Consider the following 21,279-nt stretch of genomic DNA (forward strand, 5'->3'; position numbering starts at 1 on the left):
GTATATTGTATAAAATAGTAAAAAGTAGCAGTAAATCCGAAATGGTATACCGGTATTGACCGATACTCGAAATATATCGTACCGCTGGTCAAATCGGTATAGCCTCCGGTACGGTATTGACTCCTTGATGAGAATAGCTCAAGCACACGAGAAAGTAAACCAATCTTGGCTTGATTATGAGAAAAAAGAAATGCATGTTTTTTAGTTGAAAATTTAGCGCATGTTCCATGTGATATGAGTACAAGGCAATATGATATTGTAGATTCCTCACAAGATTAAAGTGTATGAATTGAAGCTATGTCCATGAATGTTTGAGAGTTTTTTTTTTTTTTTTGAATGAACATTTTTGAGAGAGTTGTTAGTGATATTTTTACAGGCATCATATACACCAAAATAGATGTCGAGGGTAACGTGAATTCTCTCATACCAAATACTCCCAGGATATAATCATAAAAACATTACCATTAAATTAGAAAATATATATGTGGAATTCTACGAGCTATTTGTGGCGCTATTCTAGGGCAACTTCGCCAATCTGTGGCTAATCTTTTTTTTTTTTTTTTGTTGAAATTTTTGGGTATACTTAATAACACATTGTGAGAGTCCCTTTTTCGTGACACTCAGGCCCAAGGATCCTAGGCCTAAATGAAAAGGAGGATTTGGTGGACCGGGCCTTGACTCACCGCAGCTAATGAGCTGTTTAAGAATCAAGTGAAATACAGAGAATACTCCTGAAAATACAAACAAGATAACAAACAAGGATATCGTAGAATGCCAAAAAATAACAAGGTAAATTCAGGAGGAAAGAAACAGGATTAACTAAGCAATAAAAAATTAGTGCTGTAGGGATCCTGGGAAATATGAAGCAAAGTTTCATTAATACATTGTCTGTTTGATTACAGAAAGCTAACTAGGACGTGCTACAAGGTTCAATCAAGCTCAAAAATTGCAGTCTTGAATGACTATTTCAGCCTTCAAAACTTGCAAAGTTTGATTCTCGTTGAATCCGAGTATGTGCAATAGTGGCTTTTACAGGATACCGGGAAGCAATATTTTGTTTTCCCTTAATATTTTTCTCTTCACTCTTGATTTTTTTTCTGATAGTTCTTTTTCTGGAGAATTTCTTCTTTCTTTCTCACTTTTTTCGCGGCCTCTTCTTCGCCACCCATCCCCTCCTTTTATAATGGAGTTTTCTGGGCTTCCCGGGGAACCATTGGTTCCCCTGTTTTGTTCTTTTGCGAACAGAGTATGTCTTGTCCCTGTTGTCTCGGTAAGTCCCTTTTCCGTTTCTTCTCATTCTTTCCTTCTCTCAGTTCTGATTCTTTTGAAAGCTTCTGGTTGGCCATCTTCTTTGGGAGTGCTGAGGTATGCCCTTCTCGGCATCCTCACTTCTGGCGCCTCCTATCTTTCCTATTTGGGCGGAATCCTGTTCTGCCTTTTTAAAGATCGTTTGTTATCATTCTTCTTCCCTGTCTTGGTTCCTCGAGGCCTGTTCTGTCTGTGCCATGAGAGGTCGCTCGCGCTCTTTTTTACTTTTGTTTTCTTGTTTTCATTTTTTCTGTCTTTTTTCTATCGAGCTGTCCCAGTCTTCCTTTTTTTCTTTGTGCCTGAAGGGATCCGCGCCTATTGATGGTTCCTGAGGATCCTTGCTTCTTATATTTTGCCGTGGTCTTCTCTCTCTTTTTTTCTTTGGATGCTTCTCTTTTCTGGGCTTCGGGATCCTCTGGGCCTTTCTTTTATTCCCTCATGGGTCTCCTGTATAATTACTTTGGGCTTAGTTTGAATTTCCCTTCCGGGCTGGGCTTAACTTATTCTTTTTGGGCTTATTTTACTATGATCTTTTCGGACCTCAACACACATTAAATTTGAAAATCATGCAAGCACAGTTAACCAGAATGACAAAACTTAGGTATAATATTTAGATGCTATTCCTTAGGTTCTCATTTTAAAATTCAGCCATATAGCTTTTTTCTCATAGGATGAAAGTGTAATTTTAGTTTAGTATAATCACATAGTTGAATTTTAAGAGGAAAACTTAAGAAACACCACATAAGTATTTTACCCCAAACCGGAAAGGATGAGAGTTCCTGAAACCACAACTTCTTTATATATCTGCTATCAACAATTTTCATAATGATCGCAATAAGCAATTAATTAATACAACCTCATAGTAAAAACGATGAATTTAACTGGAAATAAGCAAAGTGGATTTGGTATTTGTTACGTCTAAAGTCATCAAATTGTTTATATAAAAGCATTATGATTTAACAACAAAAAACTGTAATAGATCTAAAAAGCTCATTAAATCATGCTAAATAGAGATCTTATCTTCATTGATCAAATCAAACAACGACCTCTTTAATAGATTTGTTCACCACTTTCTGAACTATCTGTCTTTCTTTCTTCTATGGAACAAACCTCAATCAGAGTAACCATAAGCAAATAGAAACTAATTATTTTTCAATTGAAATAACCATAATGAGACTATTGAAAGAGAGACAGATATAGAATAGAACCTGAAAGTTCAAAAACGTGTACAAAACACCTTTGAACGTTTAGACCCCCAAATTACAGCTTAACCAATACAAGCAATATGTCAAACAACTAGTGTGCGGAAACTTAACACATGCTATAATACGAAATTGGTTAAATACTATCTAAGCCATAATAAAATAAAACCACAGCAGATAATAAAAAGGCAAAGATAGAGAGGAAGGAAGATGCAAACACAAAGACAACACGCGATGTGTTATCGAAGAGGAAACCGAAGTCCTCGGCGAAAAACCTCTCCGCCGCCCTCCAAGCGGTAATCAATCGACTAGAAAATACAGTTGGGATACAAGGACAACAATAAACCCTCCAAGCCTAATCTACCCAGTGCACCTAAGCCCTCCAAGCTTCTTGCTCCAACGAGGTTGCGCCGAACCTTTTTCTTTTCTAGCTTCCCGGATTCCGCTATTAGACCATAGCATCAACCAATGAAGATTGGTTCCTTCCTAACTGCTTCCCAGAAATCCAAACAACTGTCTCACAGTGATGATGATGGTGAGAACCAGGTTTGGTATAATGCCTCTCAAGGATTTGACAATGGAGAGGAAGAGAGTTGAGGAATTTGAAGAGACTCTAAGGTAGAGATTGTGGGTGACACAATCTGGTTTTTCTTTAGGGTTTCTCTCTCAAAATTCTCTCTGGAAGCTCTCTTTCAATCGTGGGTAAAAGGGGTATTTATACTGGAGTGGGAGAGGAATGTGAAACGTCAGGTTTTACAAAACAGGGGTGGCTCGCGGCTTGACTAAGTCGCGAGATCCAGTCGCGAGTTAACCGTATGGCCAATTGTCCTGTTTTGTCCTGTAGTGCTCCAGCTAGCATGACTGTTCATCTTCCAGCATGCTTGGCACGTGTGCTGCTTCTAGCGGCTTGCAGCCGCGAGTCACCCGCGAGTCCCAGCCGCGAGTCTCTGTTTTCTTGCACACTCTTGAGCAAACTTCACTCTATCTCACTCACTACCCTTACAACAAACCCACCTAAATACAGGGTTACTAAATGCTGAATTACAAGCAAATTTGGTACGGAATAAAGCCAATTAGATGGTTGAATAAATTCAACCTTACAATCTCCCCCTTTGGCTATTCCGTGACAAAACCCTAAAACAGACTCTAGACTTAACATGTGAGTTGGGAATAGTTGAACAAAACTCACTCACACGTGTGCTGCTTCTAGCGGCTTGCAGTCGCGAGTCACCCGCGAGTCCCAGCCGCGAGTCTCTGTTTTCTTGCACACTCTTGAGCAAACTTCACTCTATCTCACTCACTACCCTTACAACAAACCCACCTAAATACAGGGTTACTAAATGCTGAATTACAAGCAAATTTGGCACGGAATAAAGCCAATTAGATGGTTGAATAAATTCAACCTTACAATCTCCCCCTTTGGCTATTCCGTGACAAAACCCTAAAACAGACTCTAGACTTAACATGTGAGTTGGGAATAGTTGAACAAAACTCACTCACACCTAACTCTAGAAGCTTTGAAGCACTTGAATCATATGAACATAATACTCTTGAAACACAACAATACACCATGATCATTGTAAGCAGAAAATTATAAATGCATATGAAACAAGCAATATGTGATCAAGCAAAGATGGAGTTAATAAACAAACCATGGCTTGATCAACCAAGTGAACACCACAAGGTAGTGATCACAGTGCTCATTCACACTTGGAATGAACACAAGGACATACAAGTTAACAAGCACAAGGCAAGACACTTGTATGCTTAACACTCAACCAATGCATAACACACAAGGCATATGCATCTAGGAACAATCCTACAAGGGCACAAGAGTGACAGTACATAAACCAAAATGCAGAACATTTAGATTAAAGTACTGATTTCAACATAGCACAAAGGCTGCATAAAGCAAGGTACATACCATAAAGCCTACAAACTATGCATAAAACATTAACCCTAAAAGCTTACAAAAGCACATGGGTACAAACACAAAAGCATTCTGAATAACATCATCAAAATATATTAAAGTTTAAACCAAGAGTATAAGTTATGAGTTAGAAACAGCTATACACCAAAACACAGTGTATCAAAACCATAAAAACACTAAAAGTACCCAACAAACATAAACCTAAGACCATAAGTTTAGAGGATAAGACTAAAAACAAAAGTATGACAAAAGTATGCGTGTACTCCCCCTATCACTATGCACACTTCCCTTTGAACTTTTCTCCCCCTTACTGAATGCTCTCCCCCTTTTTGTCACGAATAGCTAAAGGCTCTCGTCCAACTTTCGTTGAATCTCATCTAGCTGATTCTCCATAGTCTCGAGACGCATTTGGACATGGTTGTTTGTGGAGTAGAGAAGTGCCACAAGCTCATCAACGCGTTTCTGAATATGCTCAAGTACACTGCCGACTCTATCAGTATGAGGAGCAGATTGTGCTTGCGGAATACTAGCCGGTGAAGCTTCAGGAACAACACGTGATGTGGATGTGGTATGTGCAGGTGTCTCTGAGTCAGGGGCAGATGGAGTAACCGGAGAGATGTGAGCACTTCTTGGTGATTTAGAGGAGTGACTTCTGCTAGCTTGAAGAGTGAACAAGGAAATGGGACGTTGACGAGTCAACATTTTTCCATCTGCAGGAGGAATAATGCCTGCACGAAGAATGAGCTTCATGATGAGACTGCAAAATGGAATAATTCCTCGAGCTGCAGATCGACACGCGGTCTTCCTCAAGGTGTAGTAGATGTGAGCACATATATCAATGGGGGCTCCTGTAATGAGGTCACAAAGAAATAGAGCTCTCCCAAGATTGATGAATGTAGTGTTGGACAGTGGGTAGAGATTGGTGAACATGATCAACTTCAGTGTGGTCAGCTCAAGTGCAAACTTTGCGGTGCTGATGGATGTTCCTGCACTGGATACTTCATGATCGTATCCTAGGATTTGTAAAATTTCTCCAACTTCTGGATTTCGTTCATCATAAGGAGTTATATTCACATTCTGAGGTCTGGTGATGTTGAGAAGATTTGCGATGGAGTCTGGGGTAACACTAAACTCTGTTCCTCTGACCCAGAAAATGAGTTGAGGTCCAAGATCAGTTGCATTGGAGAGGCATTCTTTGACCAGCTCATCCATTGGATCATCAAAGTTCCCGAACAAGTTTGCCTAATCTCGTTTCTCAAAGATTCGAGGGATGAAAGTGGTCCCTAAAGTGTTGAACTCTACCACCCGTTCCACTATAGTGGTTGACTTGTCAAACACATTTGAGTAGGCGTGTGAGTTAAGCGGAAGTCTGAACCTATCCTCATTGTCAACAAGATTCAGTGTAAACAAAATTTCAATATATAAACACAAACTGAGGATAGTGCAGACCCAACCAAACTTCCAACAATACAAAGAAGCACAAAATAACAGGTGCAGCAAAATGGTGATAGTGCACCAAGACATAGATAGACAACACAACTGACAAAACTGTCAATGAGACAGGTTATCATGACCATGATATGCAAACAGATACAGCATTCGAACATTTAAAGCAGATAACATAAATCACTCCAACAGAGATATGAACAAGGGAAAATATTTCAATATGAAGAAACCAATCATCCACACTAAAGCACATGGTTTAGAGACATACATTATGTTATCATAAAAACTCAGTAACCAATACCGAACACCAACATCAATACTTAAGCAAGTGAAATGAGTAAGTCAAATAGACACCAAACCCATTTAAGAAAAGATTTTCAGACTCAATAATAGGCAAAAATCAGAACAATGAAAAACACATTGTGACCGCTCAGCATGAAAACAGGAGAGAACAATATCAAACAAGACACTCCATACCCATTACACAAAGAGAGAAGTATTTCGAACATACTAACAGTCCAAACAGTAACAAAAATATGCAGGAAAAAGAAAATGAGATTGAGAAAGCAAAACCCATACCTTTTCTTGATGATTTGGATAAGAAATGAAGCCCCAATGAGGTTTGAAAATGGATTCACGAAGTGGTTGGAAGGAAGATAGTTTAGAGAGAAGATGAACAGTTACAAAAGTTCGAGGGAAAACTGAAAAGAGGTTTAAAAACTGCTCCTGTTTCTGCAAAACACGCGTTTTTCGCGACTTGATTAAGTCGCCACACAGTCGCCAGCTCAAGCCGCCAAAGTACTCAAGAAAAAAAATTTGAAAATTTTTCTAAGTGTTTTTCGCGACTGGAGGGTCTACTCGCGAGTGAGTCGCGAGCTGAGCCGCGAAAATCTCTGAGTGAACCTCACGACTGGACCTTCCACTCACGAACAAGTCGCCAAAAATGACCAGCGAAGATGCGACTGAGGCTCGCGACTTGACATACCCGCGACTGAGCCGCCAAAACAGGGCACAACTGGATTTTTGAAATTTTCAGATTTTTCAAATAAAATACTTTCCAAAAACACCTAAAACACTCAAAAATCTTTTTGTACTTGAATTAACAAAGATTGAGCATGTGAAAACACATTTCATCAAGTACAATCACACAAATGAATATGGCATTTATTGAACATAAACTTGTGTGTTGTGTGTGGATATCAACAATGAGATAGTCCTTTGTCTAATGTGAAGCTTCAATGATCAATTCAACCAAGACATACACAATTAGCACTAGATCATGTGACCCATCTCAATTATAGAAATATGTATATATATGACCTCCCACACAACTTGATAACATAACTTGGAGCTTATCATTTGACTCCACTTTCAATCATAACATTTGATCTTTTTGATCTTTTGAGGCAATCATCTCTCATTGTGAGAGTGATATATGACATTTCACTTTAAAGAACAGGCCTTTGGCCTTTTTGAATAAACATTCACTTTAATATAAGGTCGCTTACCCTTTTTCCTAGTTGAATACTAAAATGTGCGACAGGCTTTTGCAGCTCAATATCTCTTTTCATTTGGAGATTTACATTCGGTGAGCTCTTTTTAGCAAAACAAAAATAAAGAGTGGGAAGATATATAGACACAAGTCTATGCATGTCTCAAGATCAACATAACCATTCACTAATCATTCATGACAAGTTTGAAGATCTATTTACAACAATCACATAAATTTCAAGATTTTTCCCACAGTGATATAAGTGCATAAAAACAAGTAATGCTCGAAAATGTACAAAGCCATTAGCACAAAGGTACAAGGCAAAACAAGTTTTGAGACAAAACTCAACAAAGTCAATCAAGCTTTTTGATTTTCTAATTTTTTATGTGATTTTTGGATTTTTGACACAAGAAACAAAAAGATTGATAAAACAAAATTAAAAAATATTCACAAGAAGACAAGCAAACAACCAACATCAAAAACAGCAAGCAAACCAAACAAACATTGTCGCAAAGCATAGGAAGTATTAATGCATGGACATGTTGTAATGCTTATGCATGAGTACCCTTTTTCACCCACACGTCACTTGCGTTTGGGGTGATTTCCTTAGAGGATTGGGTACGGGAGTTAGGGCTTTCAAACCTTCGTGAGAAGCTTTCCAAGCAGTTGGTGAATGCACCAATCATCTTCATCACGTTCATCATTCCGGGATCTCCATTTTGATCTCTAGATTGATCGCCTGCCCAAATTCTCCTATCATTTCTGGGTCCTCCTGACCTTTGAGGAGTTGCACTGTTCTTTGCTCTCAGCTTTTGGCAATTTGGTCGAGTATGCCCTTGAAGTCCGCAATAATGGCACACATAAGTTCCTCTAGGACCTCTTTGTGGTCGTGGACGTGACTTGGCACGAGATTCAGACCTGCCCACAGACTGATTACGGGGATTCAGCATCCGTTGGTTCACCACATTCTTCTTCTCCTTCACCTCGAGCTTCTCATCAGTAAGGTCAGCTACAACTGGATCTTTGGCCTTTACAAATTTCACTTCTTTAGTGACATTTCCAGATGAACTACTTCCTCCGGTATATCCCAATCCGGATTTGTCTGAAAAGCTTTTTTGAGATGATATAACATCATCTAGCTTCTTGGTGGTGACCCTCTCTATTTTAACATTCGCTTGCACAACCTCATTCTCAAGAAATCTCACTTTTGTGTAAGCTTCGGACAACTCACCATTCAGTGTTTCTATCTCACATTTGGCCTCCCTATATCGAATTAGGAGACTTTTGTAGTCCTCCTCAACCTTCTTCATTTTTCTCACAGCAGCCTTGGCCACCCTTGTGTACTCACCCGACTTCTCCAAGAGTGAGTTATAATTCTCTTGAAGATTTGCTGTGCTTTCATCTTCTTCAGCATCTGATTCTTCAACAATTCCCAGTGATTCATCATCACTATGTTCTCCAAGGTCTCGTACAAGCAGATTTAACTCATCCGAAGACTCAACATAAGCAATAGTCATAAAAGCTGAATGGTTCCCCTCTCCATCACAGCTCTCTTCAGATTCTGAGTCAGACGAATCCGAGTCACTCAAGGTTGTGGCATACACTTTACCTTTCGATTTCAAATAATTCGGACATTCCTTCTTAAAGTATCCATGCCCGTTACATTCGAAACAAGTGACACCTTGTGTGGGTTGGGATTCTTTTCCATCTTTCTTTTTGAAATCCCTCTTCTCCCTTCCAGAACTTTGGAATTTTCTTTTATCATCAAATTTGCCATTATTTTTGAATTTCAAAAACTTTCTGAAATTTTTGACAAGATAGGCTACATCTTTGTCAACCACATCTTCTCCCGATGAGTCTTAATCTTCCACCTTCTCATTAATGGTCTTTAGAGCAAGAGATTTACTCTTTCGTTGATTGGGCAGCGACATCTCATAAGTCTGCAGAGAACCAACCAGCTCCTGTACTTTGATGTCATCAAGGTCCTTGCTCTCTTCAATTGCTGTCACTTTAGCACGAAAAATTTCCGACAATGATCGAAGGATCTTCCTTACAATCTTTGAGTCCTCCGTTTTCTCCCCCAAGTTGAACTTACTGACAACCACCTCATTTAGCTTTCCATAGAAAGAGTCAAAAGACTCATCCTCACTCATTTTGAGCTCCTCAAACCGAGTGGTCAGCATTTGTAACTTGGTGTCTTTCACTTTCTTCGTGCCTTCATAAGTGGTTTCCAGAATCTCTCATGCTTCCTTGGCAATGGTAATGTGAGAAATCCTGTGAAATTCATCTGGAGACACACCACAGAAAATAGCATTAAGTGCTTTACTGTTAGCATTATATGCAACAAGTGCTGCCTTATCCCAAGTGGATTTGGCTGCCTCAGGTTTGGTCCAACCAATCTCAACAGCATCCCAAACGGATTCATCAATAGAACACAGAAAAGCTCTCATGCGAACCTTCCAAAAAGCATAATTACTACCATCAAAATATGGAGGTGCATTTAGGGATTGAGACCTATCCATCTCAAAAGGGAGTCAAGGATCACACAATGGTAATGAAACCAATAGCAGTGTACCCGCTCTGATACCAATTGAAAATTCAAAAACGTGTACAAAACACCTTTGAACGTTTAGACCCCCAAATTACAGCTTAACCAATACAAGCAATATGTCAAACAACTAGTGTGCGGAAACTTAATACATGCTATAATACGAATTTGGTTAAATACTATCTAAGCCATAATAAAATAAAACCACAGCAGATAATAAAAAGGCAAAGATAGAGAGGAAGGAAGATGCAAACAAAAAGACAACACGCGATGTGTTATCGAAGAGGAAACCGAAGTCCTCGGCGAAAAACCTCTCCGCCGTCCTCCAAGCGGTAATCAATCCACTAGAAAATACAGTTGGGATACAAGGACAACAATAGACCCTCCAAGCCTAATCTACCCAGTGCACCTAAGCCCTCCAAGCTTCTTGCTCCAACGAGGTTGGGCCGAACCTTTTTCTTTTCTAGCTTCCCGGATTCCGCTACTAAACCGTAGCATCAACCAATGAAGATTGGTTCCTTCCTAACTGCTTCCTAGAAATCCAAACAATTGTCTCACAGTGATGATGATGGTGAGAACCAGGTTTGGTATAATGCCTCTCAAGGATTTAACAATGGAGAGGAAGAGAGTTGAGGAATTTGAAGAGACTCTAAGGTAGAGATTGTGGGTGAAACAATCTGGTTTTTCTTTAGGGTTTCTTTCTCAAAATTCTCTCTGGAAACTCTCTTTCAATCTTGGGTAAAAGGGGTATTTATACTGGAGTGGGAGAGGAATGTGAAATGTCAGGTTTTACAAAACAGGGGTGGCTCGCGGCTTGATTAAGTCGCGAGATCCAGTCGCGAGTTAACCGTATGGCCAGTTGTCCTGTTTTGTCCTGTAGTGCTCCAGCTAGCATGACTGTTCATCTTCCAGCATGCTTGGCACGTGTGCTGCTTCTGGCGGCTTGCAGCCGCAAGTCACCCGCGAGTCCCAGCCGCGAGTCTCTGTTTTCTTGCACACTCTTGAGCAAACTTCACTCTATCTCACTCACTACCCTTACAACAAACCCACCTAAATACAGGGTTACTAAATGCTGAATTACAAGCAAATTTGGCACGGAATAAAGCCAATTAGATGGTTGAATAAATTCAACCTTACAGAACCATTTCAAGCCTGACCCTGATTGATGAAAGAAACAATCCTTTTGAGCAAGGAAACACTATTTTCACAAGTTGAGTTCATCAAATGGAAGTCATGGTCCTCTCCTTGTGCTTCCATGACCTCCACAACCCCTCTGTATCCACTTTTACCCAATAACTCACTGTAATACCAACCCCTATCCTTCAACATGTCCTTCTCAGCAATACAAATTAGCACTCTCTTACACCCCAAACTCCCTAGTTTTGGATCCGTACCTGGGTTTATATACGGGTCATCAACGCCACTCGTTGCTGGACATGTAAATCGCCACAAAGCTTCAACCTTTCCTCTCTTCTCAGCGTCAGTATCTTCCTCACCAATTGGTTCTTTGCCCCAAAAAAAGGGATGCACTAAAACAATCCCATCAAGCTTAACACCAGCAAGTCCTTCTAATGCAACCCTCAACCCCATGTGATGAGCAATATTAGCCCCAGAACTGTCCCCAGAAAAAAACACACTTTCAAGATCTGCATGGTTTTTCAACCATTCATCAGGACCTTTTCCATCAGTATGAGACGCAACCCATTTAAGCGCAGCCCATGAATCATCGTAAGCAATAGGAATGGGTGTTCTGGGGCTCTCCTATATTCAACAGAGACCGCAACAACATTGGCTTCAGCCACAAACGAGTTCAAGTAGTTGTGGAACAGTGGAGAGAAAGCTGTTTCGACGCAAAACCCTCCACCATGAAAGTAAACAAGGAGAGGAAGCTTTTTTTGTGATTCCTTTGTGGTTTTTGGAATGTAAAGCCTAGCAGATACTCCTGTTTCGGGTGAGATAACCACGTCTTTGGATTCAACACCGGTTTTGGAATCCAGAGATGGTGGTACGATCTCTAAGCCTACGATTCGCTCTATTCGACCATCTTTGTAGATCTTAAAAAAAGGAGAGTAGTCATGGGCTATTTCAGTATTGTTGCTTGAATCCATAGCAAGAGAAGAAGAAGAAGCAGCAGCTACAATTTGGAGAGTGGGTTTTCTATGATTTATGGAAGACAAAGGGGAAAAGTTTTTATGTAGGGGATAAAATTATGCAACAGTGGATTAAAAATTTGCCGAGAGAGAGTCATGGTGAGAGAAAGATAAAATATAAATATGAACTAATTTAATGATTAACGATAGTGTAGCTTTGAAAAGAGGAGATAATCACTTGATATAACCATTTTTTTTTTCTAAATTTAAACTCAATTATTCTATTACACTAGTCATTAACTTGAGCGAATGCATGAGATAATTTAAAGCAAGTTGCTGACAATTATTTTTATTGAATCTATGGTCAATTGTTTTGTCATAATTGTGCCAGCCAACATTGACGCCTATATGTAATGAAACTAATAGTAACCAACTGAGAAGAAAAAAAAAAAAAAAAAAACAGTGTATGTTGTTTTCTTAGCACAGAGATAGCCAACAAATTAATTTATTTGAAATTCTAATTCAAAGTCTCACTTTAGTCACTGCATTCCGTCAATTTTCAATATAATCTTTTTTTTTTTTTTTTTTTTTTTTTTTTTTAAATCATACCTAAAAAAACTCCCAATAACACTACCAAAAATAACCTATAATCTATATATATATATATATATATATATAACCGAAGCCTTTGCTGGCACCACAATTTTTCACGTCAGCATAATATTTAAAAAATAAAAAATAAATAAAAATTATAACTCCTCAAAACCCTAATAACCTTACCCCTCTCTCAAGTTAAGAAATATAAAGTCACGGTTTCTGCAAACTCTCTCTCTCTCCAGACGTAGGAAGCCCTAAAGCATTTTCAGGTTTTGTAAGGTTAGTTTTGTTTATATATTAATTAATACATAGTACTTTGTTCACCATTGAATACTCATATAATCAATTTCCAATTCAGTGTTTAAGAATTAAACCAAAATTCTAACTGCGCTTCAAAAATTAAACCAAAATTCTTTTAAATTATCTATAATATTTTGTCCTCTGAAAATTTTATTTCTTTGATTTTATTATATTGTGTTTCTTAAGCTATAGAGATATTTTCTTTGGTTTCTGCAAACTCTCTCTCTCTCTCCAGATGTAGGAAGCCCTAAACGCACGGTATAGTATTCAAGATCTACAACTCACAGTATAGATTTTAGCTTATAAAGTTCAGCTTTTGTAGGGTTAGTTTATTTATATATTTAGTCCTTACGTTTAGGTTTAGGTTTAGGTTTAGGTTTTAAGAGATTTATATATTACTACTATGTGGCTAAATTTCCCGTGACATCAATTTTATGTTTTTAACCAAATACATCAGGAAAGCAAGAGAAGGCGCATAAATATTTAGTCCTTACGTTTAGGTTTAGGTTTTAAGAGATTTATATATTACTACTATGTGGCTGAATTTCCCGTGACATCAGTTTTATGTTTTTTTTTTTTTTTTTTTTATTAATTTGTTTTATGTAAGGTTAGTTTGTTTACATCAGTTCTTTATCTCAAAGATAAAGCTTTTATTTCTACCGCAAGAACTATTTAGGTATGTATCCCTTGCAAGCACACATGAACTTAAATTGTCTTTTAATATATACATGCTTTATTATTTCTAATAGTTTTCCCGTGCATCACACGGGTTAGCGACTAGTGTTATATATATATATATATATATATAAATTACATTCCCACTTTTTTTGACTGACCACATAGAAGTCATTATTAAAAAAAATAATAAAATAACGCAATGATACAGAAAGAGAGAGAGAGTGGGGGGGGGGGTGTGGATGAAACATTAATTTGACAGACTCCAGAAATTAACATCGAAAATTGAAAGCATACTCAGAAACTTCAAAGAGTCTGTCAAGTATATAGAGACCCTAAAACAACTGGGGTAAAAAACCATTTTGAGAGCGGAATATATTCTTAAATACCTTCATAAATTAAATAATAAACGAAATAAGCCTTTCACAATCATCATTATTAAATTTCTATAGAAACTAAACATTATAATCACAAAACAAACTACAAATTTGTACTAGAATTATAAACTTTGACACTTCCAATGACAATAACTATCAAATTGATAGTAGGAAAAATTAAATTTGAAATCATAATGGAGATTAAATTATAAGCTTACTATTTCAATCAAATTCAACAAAAGATTGGAATAAAAAATAAAAAAAATAATTAAAAAAAAAAAACCAAAATGTACCTCTTAAAATATGATTTTGAATAAAATTTAGCACCAACTTAACAATAAATTAAGGATAATTAACATATAAAATTTAAATAGTAAAGTCAATTTGGAAACATCATATAGCCAAGTTTCAACCAATATAATCAAATCCAACGACACCAACACATATTAGAAAGTTCATATAAGGTTAGCACAAAATGTTTCTTAGATAAGCATATTAAAGCACTTTGCAAAATAGAAGTTTAGCAAAGATGTGAAAAAGAATGGCTTATTAAATGGTTAGATAATGTCACCTACTTAGGATTATTAGGTTGCAGCCAATTTGATCAACAGAACATTGTAGAATATAAAACATTGCAGAATAAAGTTGAAAGTAGCAATCCTTTTAAGCAGAATTTTTTAATGTTACGATGTGCTCATGCTCATTATCTTGAGCATATATTAATCGTTTCCATTAATAAAATACCACAACTTATCAAACAAAAAAGTAATAATTTTTATGTAATTCTTCAGACTATCTTGTGTGTGCTTATTATGAACAAAAAAGACTGATTGAAATGGTGAAAATTTCAACTGGGTTTTACACTACAAACAATGATGCATGCTTAAAAGCATAGAAACAAACACAATATACACTCATATTAGACGTGTATTGTGCATATTTTGATAAAGGAATTTTATCAAATAGCTGAACTGCATTCAACTGTGAAGCAAACCTTTTAAAGTCATATAAAATTTAAATAGTCAAGTCATTCTAAAAACATCATATAGCCAAGTTTCAACCAATATAATCAAATTTAATAACACCAATACATATTAGAAATTTCATATAATTCATACACCAAGTTTCAGCCTATGTGTTTTTTCAAAATAATTGAGAGCTAGAAGGCAGAGAAGCAATTGGGAGGGGAATACTGGAGGCAAGGAAACGTGACCAATACCCAAATAGTGGATAAGATACATGACTGGAGTGGAGACATGTAAGGCTGGCATTTTAGGGTTTGAGAGAGGAGCAGAGTGAAGCATGACTAAAAGATAGACAAAAGAAGCAGATGAGAGAGGGGTTGCATGAGAGACTGAGAGTTGGCCTTTTAAAATAAAAAGAAAAAGAAAAAGAAAATAATGGTGTCGTGAAAAATTGTGTGAGGTTCAGAGCCTTTGGTTTTATATACATACATATAAATATATATATATATATATATATTACTAAAATAAAAATGTAAAAGAAAAAGAAAAATAAAACATAAATAAATAAATAATATCAATGATGATGTGGAAAATTGTGGAGCAGGCCAACAAATGGTCAAAGCTTCGATTATATATATACTAGTCGCTAACCCGTGTGATTCTGGGATAATTTAAAGCAAGTTGTTGATAATTGTTTTTGTTGAAAGTAAGTAATTGACCTAGTGAAAGAAATAAGTTTTTGTAGACATTTTTCCTTCAGAATAATCTATATATATATATATATATATAAAACCGAAGCCTTAGACCTCTCCACAATTTTCCACATCATCATTTTTTTAATTTGATTTTTTAACCAAAGGCTTAGACCACTCCACAATTTTCCACATCATCATTTTTTTATTTATTTTTATTTTTATTTTTTAAAATATATATACTCTTTTCTCAAACCAAATACTATTCCCTTCTCTCTCACCCTCAGTTCTTCCAAGCAAACCCGATATAATTCAGAAACTAAACAGAACCTCTCCTCTCAACAAAACCGAAGCCAACACCTCCCCTTTCGACATTACTCACCAAACACAGACCTCTACACTCTCTCAAACGCAGATCCAACTATTTCACAGAAAGCTTGCAAGGGCTACACTCTCTTAAACGCAGATCCAACTATTTCACAGAAAGCTTGCAAGGGCACGATGATGGGAGCCAACGTTTTCAATCACCGACCCGATCCCCATATCAGACCATTCTCTCTCCATATCTCTGTATTAATCTATGAATAATCTCTTTTCCTATTGTCTTTAATTAGGTTTCTCTGTCAATTTAAAGATTTCGTTTTTAATTAGGTTTTTCTGTCAATTTAGGGATTTCAATTCCTAACCCCCTTTTCTCTCTATTCTTTTTTAGCACATCTAATTTAGCTTAGCACAGGTTAGTGGAACATGTAAATTTGAATTTAGGTACGAACCATTTTTGTGGCTTGGAGGGGTTATAAAATCCCCTGTTAACTCTTTGATTAGCTGGGAAATAGATTTATTATTATCCTTAGGGTTTATAAAATCAGTCATTCCAAAAGCTATTCCCTTTGTTTTTTTTTTTTTTTTTTTTTCCTCTCATTTGTATCACTGCCAATTATCTTTGCTGGCCCTTGCACTCTCGCCCCCTGTATGACTTGCAATTTTCAATGATATACGTCTTAACACAACTGCAGGTATTTTTTTATCAAATTTTATTGTTTCTCTTTCTCCTAATCTCCTATTAAGTTATGCATTAAACTATGAACTTTGATAGTTTTAGCGATGTGTAATGAAGCATTGAAATTGATTCAGAGATTTAATGGATTTTTGAAAATTATGTGTCCTGTTTTATTCAAGTCCAATTTCTTTGTTATATTTGTTCCCTTTAAGAACAAAGAATGGTTTTGGGAACTATTAATAACATATTGATACTAATTAATTTATCTAAGAACACATACTTTGTACCTTACAGATGTTGATTGAATTAATAAATATGGTTTTATGTCTATGGAAGCTTCAGAATGATGAGGAAGGCTACTTTGCAATCAATGATATACGTCTTAACACAACTGCAGGTATTGTTTTATCAAATTTTATTGTTTCTCTTTCTCCTAATCTCCTATTAAGTTATGCATTAAACTATGAACTTTGATAGTTTTAGCGATGTGTAATGAAGCATTGAAATTGATTCAGAGATTTAATTGATTTTTAAAAATTATGTGTCCTGTTTTATTCAAGTCCAATTTCTTTGTTATATTTGTTCCCTTTAAGAACAAAGAATGGTTTTGGGAACTATTAATAGCATATTGATACTAATTAATTTATCTAAGAACACATACTTTGTACCTTACAGATGTTGATTGAATTAATAAATATGGTTTTATGTCTATGGAAGCTTCAGAATGATGAGGAAGGCTACTTTGCAATCAATGATATACGTCTTAACACAACTGCAGGTATTGTTTTATCAAATTTTATTGTTTCTCTTTCTCCTAATCTCCTATTAAGTTATGCATTAAACTATGAACTTTGATAGTTTTAGCGATGTGTAATGAAGCATTGAAATTGATTCAGAGATTTAATTGATTTTTGAAAATTATGTGTCCTGTTTTATTCAAGTCCAATTTCTTTGTTATATTTGTTCCCTTTAAGAACAAAGAATGGTTTTGGGAACTATTAATAGCATATTGATACTAATTAATTTATCTAAGAACACATACTTTGTACCTTACAGATGTCGATTGAATTAATAAATATGGTTTTATGTCTATGGAAGCTTGAGAATGATGAGGAAGGCTACTTTGCAATCAATGATATACGTCTTAACACAACTGCAGGTATTGTTTTATCAAATTTTATTGTTTCTCTTTCTCCTAATCTCCTATTAAGTTATGCATTAAACTATGAACTTTGATAGTTTTAGCGATGTGTAATGAAGCATTGAAATTGATTCAGAGATTTAATTGATTTTTAAAAATTATGTGTCCTGTTTTATTCAAGTCCAATTTCTTTGTTATATTTGTTCCCTTTAAGAACAAAGAATGGTTTTGGGAACTATTAATAGCATATTGATACTAATTAATTTATCTAAGAACACATACTTTGTACCTTACAGATGTCGATTGAATTAATAAATATGGTTTTATGTCTATGGAAGCTTGAGAATGATGAGGAAGGCTACTTTGCAATCAATGATATACGTCTTAACACAACTGCAGGTATTGTTTTATCAAATTTTATTGTTTCTCTTTCTCCTAATCTCCTATTAAGTTATGCATTAAACTATGAACTTTGATAGTTTTAGTGATGTGTAATGAAGCATTGAAATTGATTCAGAGATTTAATTGATTTTTAAAAATTATGTGTCCTATTTTATTCAAGTCCAATTTCTTTGTTATATTTGTTCCCTTTAAGAACAAAGAATGGTTTTGGGAACTATTAATGGCATATTGATACTAATTAATTTATCTAAGAACACATACTTTGTACCTTACAGATGCCAATTGAATTAATAAATATGGTTTTATGTCTATGGAAGCTTCAAAATGGCTTTTCCGATTAGTTTACGACTGTGTTAATGGAACAAAATGAAGGCATTCTTGTGCTTCATTTTGAAACACTATATGTTTTCTGTGTTTTCTTTATTTCAGAATTTCTTTCTTTTTTGGTTTTCAAGAAACATAGGTCTCTTCTCAAGAAAGCCTGCAACAGGAAGTCTTCCCTGCACAGATTCTAATATGTTCTTCTCTTTTCTTTTTAAATTTTCTTTTTGGAATTTGTTTGCTCAATTAATCCAATTTATAACTCTATTAACACGTTATTATTCTCAACTTTATCCCCATCATCTACAGGGTTTTTGGTTTGAATTTGTTGTTGATTCAAACCCTATATGTAAATCAAAAGGAAATGCAAATTGTTTGATGAATTACATTATTTTTTTGTTCTTTTTCCACAATTTGATTTTGTACAATGTCCCTTTTTCAGGTTTAATAAGTGGACATATATACTCTATGCTTACTCAAATTTGCATATGCATCGTATAAAAAAGGTATAATATACTCTCTTCTATTTTTGCACTGTCTCTTCAAGACCGTGGGTTCTCCCAATGGCTACTCTATTTTATGAAATTAAGATTAAAAAACAGAAAAATAAATTACATAATTATGACAATAATTAAAGAAAAGAAGCTATTGAAGATCAATATTAAACTCAAGTTCTCACTTGAAGTGAAGCTACAACCTACATTAGGAGTTCAAAATGCTTTATTGTGCACAAAGGCCTTAAGAATTGGATTTGTTAGGACTAAGGAGGGGTTATTTAAAATATGATGATATGACCTTCTTGGCTAATTAGCATTAGCAAGAGGACTATTTTCTTCATATTCAAGTTGTAGCTTATCATGTAAAATTATACATGATGGTCCCTTCTTAGGTTTACACCATGAAATTTCTATCCCAAAAACTATATGTTTTAGTTTTACCTAAGAATGATATGATATTCTTTTTCATTTCCATCAAATTTGATAATAGTTTTCCCTCTCATCATATCTTGAATCTCTAGGAGAATATATCTCTTTCCAATTTACAATAGATTATAATATGCATGGTTTAGAGAATGTATAACAACTTCATTATTGCAGCTTATGAATTTTAAGGAGAAAGATGGCTTTTCATTTTGACCGGTGATGAACTGGACTAATTATACTACACACCAGTGGCATGGAATCTTTAAGGTTAGTTTTACTTTGGAATATTTATTTTGTTTATTCTCTTTTTAACAAAAAGGAATATCACATTGATGTTTCCCCTTTTTTGATTGAGAGAGTTTAGCTTAAGGTTGGCTAACTTTTATTCATTTGATAGTTAAGGTGAAAAGGGTTGCATTGGTGAGCTTCTTTTGTATTTCTCTTGCCTTTCAAAGGGCACGAGACTGAGGATGTATACTTTTATAATGCCTGGTCTACATGAGATGGAGTTTCTACTAATGAACAATTAGATGCTTGCAGTGCACACAAGACTAAGACAGGGCTGATGAATAACATTATATGTAATAACATTATAACCTTAGTTCACCAAGTTCAAGGTCCTCAATGTTTTTCTTTTAATATGTTTTATTTATTTATTTATTTAAATGGATGTAATTTATATAAAGTTATGTTAAGTATTCTTGTGTTTGCATGTTGTGCTCCCTTTCTACTGTTTACTAATTGCACCATATATGACTTTTCAAATAATAGTCCTAAATGTGATTTTTTAAGCAACATTGATGATGACAAGAACAAGGAATAAACAACTAGGATTACCAGGATTTTGCAAACAGACTGGATAATAGAAGGGATTATGTTAAAAAAAATGATAGAGACCTTAAAGTCCATGAAAGAAAGGATGCAATTGATAATAGACATTGGATGCCTACCAATAGTTTGAGGTTGTTAACTAAAGGTACAAATAAGTTATACAAAGTTAGATGTTTTTAACTTCGTACTTGGGTAGAACAAAGCAATCAAACTTCTCATATTGGTATAGTGTTTTAAGAGATTTGAACTTCTATAAATACTCATGTATTATTTAACATTCTTAAAAATAAATAAATAACACTATTTTAAAACTTAGTTATTAATTTTCCCGTGCATCGCACGGGTTAGCGACTAGTTTTCATAAACTTAGAAGAGTAGGTGTTTATTCGTTGGCACATTTCTTGTAGGAACACTTTGTGGCATATCTGTCATTGTGCTAGCCACCCTTAAGTATTATATATAGCACCTTTCCATCTATGGTCAATTGTTTTGTCATTGTGCCAGCCAACATTGACGCCTATATATAATGAAACCAATAGTAACCAACTAAAAAAAAGAAAAGAAGAAGCAATGTATGTTGTTTTCTTAGCACAGAGATAGCCATCAATGATCGATAGAATCTTTAAAAAAAAAAAATCATACCCAATAGCTATATAAAGACGGCCGAATTCCAATAACACTACCAAAAATAACCTATAATTATATATATATATATTACATTCCCACTTTTTTTGACTGACCACATAGAAGTCACTATTAAAAAAATAATAAAATAATAACACAATGATACAAAAAGAGAGAGAGGGGGGATGAAACATAAATTTGACATAGACCCCAAAAATTAATATCGAAAATTGAAAGCATACTTAGAAACTTCAAACTTCAAAGAGCCTCTCATATATATAGAGCCCCTAAAACAATTGAGGTAAAAACCATTTTGAGAGAGGAATATATTCTTAGATCCCTTCATAAATTAAAATAATAAACGAAATAAGCCTTTCGCAGTCATCATTATTATAGTTCTGTAGAAACTAAACAT

At 35.4% G+C, this 21,279-nt stretch overlaps 1 long non-coding RNA gene and 1 pseudogene across 28 annotated transcripts; one reads left to right on the top strand and one right to left on the bottom strand.

Moving 5' to 3' along the window:
* LOC126706337 (probable carboxylesterase 12) overlaps positions 1–12,199 on the bottom strand; it is a 32,379-nt pseudogene extending 20,180 nt beyond the window's left edge.
* Positions 12,200–15,904: 3,705 nt separating this feature from the next.
* LOC126707102 (uncharacterized) lies at positions 15,905–20,063 on the top strand. 28 transcript variants are annotated; one of them, XR_007648815.1, is made up of 8 exons: positions 15,905–16,638; positions 16,917–17,019; positions 17,298–17,400; positions 17,679–17,781; positions 18,060–18,162; positions 18,929–18,992; positions 19,584–19,676; positions 19,807–20,063. It is a non-coding gene; the product is annotated as an uncharacterized LOC126707102 (long non-coding RNA). The 28 variants fall into 28 exon arrangements; XR_007648817.1 differs by having other exon boundaries at positions 18,108–18,162; XR_007648816.1 differs by having other exon boundaries at positions 17,727–17,781.
* The last annotated feature ends 1,216 nt before the right edge of the window (positions 20,064–21,279 follow it).

The sequence above is a fragment of the Quercus robur genome, chromosome 11, assembly GCF_932294415.1.
Source record: "Quercus robur chromosome 11, dhQueRobu3.1, whole genome shotgun sequence".
Lineage (NCBI taxonomy): Eukaryota > Viridiplantae > Streptophyta > Magnoliopsida > Fagales > Fagaceae > Quercus > Quercus robur.